Genomic DNA, 5,895 nt, shown 5'->3' with positions numbered 1-5,895 from the left:
CTTTTGGGTTCGGAAAATCGCCGAAGAGCCTGTTTGACTGGCTTGAATCCTTTTAGGATATTTAGGCTGTGCTCTGCCAGCCTGTGTGGGATTCCTGGCATATCTGAAGGGTGCCAGGCAAAAATGTCCCAATTTTCCCGAAGGAATTCTCGTAGTGCGGCTTCTACATCAGGGTTTAATTGTGCCCCAATGGAGGCCGTCTTTGTGGGGTCTGTTGGATGGACCTGGAATTTGACTATTTCGTCTGCTGGTTTAAAAGAGGTGGACTTATATCTCTTATCGAGTATCACATCATCCCTATTCACCATGGAGTGCAGCGCAGTGAGTTCCTCTGCCGCTAGGGCTTCGGATAGTGCCTCTAGGGCTAGTGCGGCTGTCTTATTTTCAGCGCGGAGTGCTATATCTGGATCACTGACAAGAGTGATGATTCCATTGGGCTCGGGCATTTTAAGCTTCATGTACCCGTAATGGGGTATAGCTTGGAAAATTGTGAATGCCTCTCGCCCTAACAAGGCGTGATATCCGCTGCCGAACGGGGCCACTTGGAACGTGACCTCCTCGGACCTTTATTTGTCCGGTGAGCCGAACACTACATCTAGTGTGATTTTTCCTGTGCAGCGTACTTCCCGACTAGGGATTATTCCTCTAAAGGTTGTGCTACTTCGCTCAATGCGGCTCCAGTCTATTTCCATTTTTTGGAGGGTTTCCTCGTAGATGAGGTTTAATCCGATGCCGCCATCCATGAGTACCTTGGTAAGACGAAAGCCGTCCACTATCGGACTGAGGACCAATGCGGCTGGTGCTCGGGCTGTTCGGAATTTAGGTTCGTCGCTGGCATTGAAGGTGATAGCCGTGTCGCTCCATGGATTTGTTGTTGCTACTTGGTAGACTTCGGCGAGGCTGCGGATTGTTCGTTTCCGCATATTATTTGATGTGAAAGTCTCGAAGATTGTTAATACCGTACTGGTACTGTTGGGCTGGTTACCCGGGGCTAGAAAACCTTCGCCACTTTTGGCCACCTGCCGTAGTATCCAACATGCTCGAAGGCTATGTGTTGGAGTGGCGCCCTATGTACTATGGATTTTACAAGGTCTGTTGAGCCATCCCTCCAGTACGGTTCCGTGCCCTTTAGGGGGTTTTTGTTTTTTTTGTTTTTGACCCAGGTGCTTGAGTATGACGCACCCTTTTATTTCGAACTAGGGTTATGTTCAGGGCCGGATTGTCCCAAAACCTGGTTTCGGTTTTCCAAGCACTCTCCATCGCACAGTACTTTTGTACTATGGTCGCCAGGTCGGCGAAGCATGTAACTTTGCGACGACTTATGGCGTTCATGATTCCCTTGTCCGTGCAATTGTTGCAGAAAATTGAGATTGCGCTTTCCTCACGGCAGTCCTTTATCCTGTCCATAACCAGGAGGAATCTGGCCCAGTAATGATGTACTGTTTCATCGGGCTCTTGCCGTATTTGAGATAGATCGCTTATGTTTGGGTGGGCGGGCGGAATTAAATTCCGAACCCCGCCCAATCTGAGGCTCAAAGGCCAAGAAGTTTCTGGATTTGGAAGCTTGGATTGCTGGATGTTATCCAACAAATCTGGTCCGATGCCTGACTTTAGGTTCAGTACTTGATTGACGCCCGTCCCTCCGCGGGAATCCGGCATGGAGGGATAGGGAATCCGGACATAACTGGTCTTTAACATAGAAGAAGAGTCGCCGCGTTGTTCCTCTACCACAACAATGTGGTGGGTAGCCTGGGGAGAGTTAATTTCTCTCAGATCGGTTTTAAGCCCAATCTGATCGTAGTCTGTAGCGACTCCCAGGGAGGCGATGCGATCCAAGAGCTCATTTACAGAGGAGAGCTCCATCGGATCTAGCTGCTCGGCGAATTCCGAGTTGACGTGAAGATCGCTTTTGATGACCTGAGAGGTCATTGTCGGAGCGGTGGCCGAACAGGCGGTCATAAGAAAACCACCTAGCCGGATAGTTTGGCCGGTGGCCAAAGCTCCCTTGGCGACGGCGCCGTCTTTAAAGACGGGTAAAGGCATCCCTTCTGATTGCGACGGCACAGAGGAACTCTCAATGAAAGCACCAATGTCGGTGTCAAAACCGGCGGATCTCGGGTAGGGGGTCCCGAACTGTGCGTCTAGGCGGATGGTAACAGGAGACAAGGGACACGATGTTTTACCCAGGTTCGGGCCCTCTTGATGGAGGTAAAACCCTACGTCATGCTTGATTGTTATTCATGATGTGGGTATTACAAGAGTAGATCTACCACGAGATCAAGGAGGCTAAACCCTAGAAGCTAGCCTATGGTATGATTGTTGTTCGTCCTACGGACTAAAACCATCCGGTTTATATAGACACCGGAGAGGGCTAGGGTTACACACAGTCGGTTACAATGGTAGGAGATCTATATATCCGTATCGCCAAGCTTGCCTTCCACGCCAAGGAAAGTCCCATCCGGACACGGGACGAAGTCTTCAATCTTGTATCTTCATAGTCTTGGAGTCCGGCCGATGATGATAGTTCGGCTATCTGGACACCCCCTAGTCCAGGACTCCCTCAGTCTCTGATGCTGAAATAGAGACGGCCCTGTTTCAAATGGGACCTACGAAAGCCCCGGGGCCGGACGGCTTCCCGACTCTGTTCTATCAACGACACTGGTCGTTAGTAACAGAGGACGTTTGCAGGTCAGTGAAGGAGTTTTTGAATGGCAATGCGACGCCAGATGGGTTCAATGACACGGTAATTGTGATGATACCAAAAATCAACTCACCGGAGTTGATGTCTCAGTTTAGACCGATCAGTTTATGTAATGTACTTTATAAAATAGCAACAAAGGTTCTTGCAAATAGGCTTAAAGGAATCCTTCCTATTTTGATCTCAGAGGAGCAAAGTGCCTTTGTACCGGGCCGGCTGATCATGGATAATGTTCCGGTAGCATATGAGTGTGTGCATGCTATTAGAATGAGGAGAAGGAGGAAGCCGTTATGCGCGGTCAAGTTAGACATGATGAAGGCCTATGATAGAGTGGAGTGGATTTTTTGCAGCAGGTGTTGGAGAAGTTTGGGTTTCATGATACATGGGTTCAAATGGTGATGAAATGTGTGATGTCGGCAAGGTTTGCGGTGAAGCACAATGGAGGGATTTCTGATTCTTTTCTGCCGACTAGGGGACTAAGGCAAGGTGACCCTCTATCGCCGTATTTATTCTTGTTCTGTGTAGAGGGTTTCTCGGCTCTGCTTAAGAATGCACAAAGTTCCGGTGATTTGAAGGGGGTGTTTTTTGGGAGCACTGGCCCCATGGTCACCCACCTCCTCTTTGAAGATGATAGCATTGTGTTTCTTGAAGGCTCTGACAGTAATCTTCTTGCCCTTAAGACAATCCTAGGGGAATATGAGATGGCATCGGGACAGAAGGTAAACTTGCAGAAATTGTCCATCTTTTTGGCAAGGGATGCACAGAGGATTCGAAAGTTCATTTGAAAGCAGTAATTGGGATTTTGTCCGAGGCCCTAAGCAAGAAATATTTGGGACTACCCACGGTTGTAGGCAAATCCAAGGAGGGAACTTTTAAATATGCACAGGAAAGTGCTAAAGGCAAGGTCACAGGGTGGAAGGGGCAAGGATTATCGAAGAAGGCACAGGAGGTTTTGGTTAAATCGGGGCTCCAGTCTACCCCAACGTTCACTATGAGTTGCTTCCAGCTCACCAAAAAATTGTGCGGGAACCTGACATCTATCTCTTCTAACTTTTGGTGGGGTGAAGCTAATGGTGAAAAAAAGTTTCATTGGATTGCCTGGAAGAAAATGTGTGTCAATAAGCAAGAGGGCGGTATGGGGTTTCGTGATATGGAAGCTTTAAACCAGGCTTTGTTGGCCAACCAGGCTTGGAGACTACTTCAGGCCCCAGGTTCACTTTGTGCTCGAGTCCTCAAAGCGTGTTACTATGACCATGGCTCCATCCTTAATGCTACATGCCCCGCCGGTGCGTCATATACTTTCAAGAGCAGCCTGCATGGCAGAAACTTGCTTTTGGATGGTTTGATTTGGCGGGTGGGGGATGGGTCCTCAATCCGGATTCATCATGATAATTGGATCCCTCAGAGGGGCAGCCTAAGTCCACTGGGCCAAGTGTATGTACCCGGGATGACGAGGGTTAGTGACTTGCTAAATGATGATGCCTCTGGATGGGTCGACACAAGCTCGACGCTATGTTTTTAGAGGGAGATGTTCATGATATTATGCAGATCAGCATGGGAGGAATAGGTACTGATGACATACTAGCTTGGAATTTTACGAAGAACGACATTTTTTCAGTTAAGTCAGCTTATCACTTATGCATGGAGAAGAAGAGGGCGATTACTGGACAGCCAAGTTCGTCATCTAATGCAGTGAACCACCGGAGCTGGCTGGCGTTATGGGGTACAAACACACCGGGGAAGGCGTTAATTCATGTGTGGCGGCTGATCAAGAACGGCTTGGCGGTGGGCTCTGAGTTGCTGCGAAGAAAGATCAAGCCTGGTATTTTTTGCCCTGCTTGTGGACGTGAAGAAACGGTGTATCACAGATTTTGGGAATGCCATCATTCCATGCTGTTTTGGAAGGAACTGAGCTCGGTATTGGGTGCAAGGGTGGCGATCCCACCTCGTTCGATGAGCACCCAGAGCTTAGTTGCATCATGGTTGCTTAACTGGCTATCAGACGCCTCGGAGGATGATAGGGCAGCTATGGTGCAGGGACTATATGCCATATGGTTGGCTAGGAATGAAACGAGGGAAGGGAAGTGAATTGAGGAGGCCAACTTGGTGGCTAGGAGAGTTGCTGCACTCATGGAGGAGCGAAAGAACGCGAAGGGGAGGCCACAACGATCGAGCCCATCCACGCAATGGGCAACCTGGGAACCACCGGCGGCGGGCTGGTTAAAGGCCAATGTGGATGGTGCAATGGCTCGGTCAGGTCAGGGAGGAGGGTGTGGTGTGGTGTTCAGAGATGAGGTTGGAGCTTTCCGAGGCGCCGATGCGGTTTTTCTTCCTGGAGTCACATCAGCCGAAGCTGCTGAGTTGCAAGCATGCAAGCGAGCGGTGGTTTTAGCTTTGCAACGGGCTGTGCCTAAGCTCCATCTGGAGACCGACTGCCAGAACGTGGCTAGAATGTTGAACGAGCAAGAGCGCAACCTGTCATCGGTAGGAATCATGGTGGAAGAAATCAAGGGGATGACCAAAAGTTTGGGGGAGTTTAAAGCTACGTGGGTGAAGAGGGAGGCAAATAAAGCGGCACATGAGATTGCCCGATTCGGTTTTTGTAATAGTATTTCTGTTTCGTGGGAGGTTTCTCCTCCGGACTGTATTCTTAGCATAGTCTCAGATGAACTTCCTGAATTAGTTTAATAAAGTGGGGAAGCAAATTTCAAAAAAAAAACCACTAGAGCGTGTCGTTTAAAGTGACAGAATGCAGCGCTTTAAAACTATCATAGCGGCTAATACATGACTTTATTTTAGAAAACTGAAACTTCAGAGATTTCAGAAAAAGTTCATGAACATACAAGAAACTTTGCCATATTTAAGAAAATTTCAATACTTTTGCAAAAAGTTCATCAATTTTTCAAACTAATTCACTAAAAAATTAAAAAATGTTCATCAAATTTTTAAATGTTCAATTTGAAAAAAGTTCACAACACTGAAAAAAGTTAATCAACATTTGGAAAAAAGTTCATCAAATTTGAAAAAAATTCATCGAATTAGAAAAAGTTCATCGATTTTGAAAAAAAAGGTTCATTGGTTTTGAAAATTAGTTCATCAATTTTGAAATAAATTTTCCCAATTTAGCAAAAGGAAAAAGAATAAGAATAAAAAACCGAACAAAAAGAAAAACGAAAAAGAAAAAGGAAAAACGAAAA

This window comes from Triticum dicoccoides, chromosome 5B, assembly GCF_002162155.2.
Source record: "Triticum dicoccoides isolate Atlit2015 ecotype Zavitan chromosome 5B, WEW_v2.0, whole genome shotgun sequence".
Taxonomy (NCBI): Eukaryota; Viridiplantae; Streptophyta; class Magnoliopsida; order Poales; family Poaceae; genus Triticum; species Triticum dicoccoides.
The sequence above is the reverse complement of the archived record's forward strand: the minus strand, read 5'-3'. Positions refer to the sequence as shown.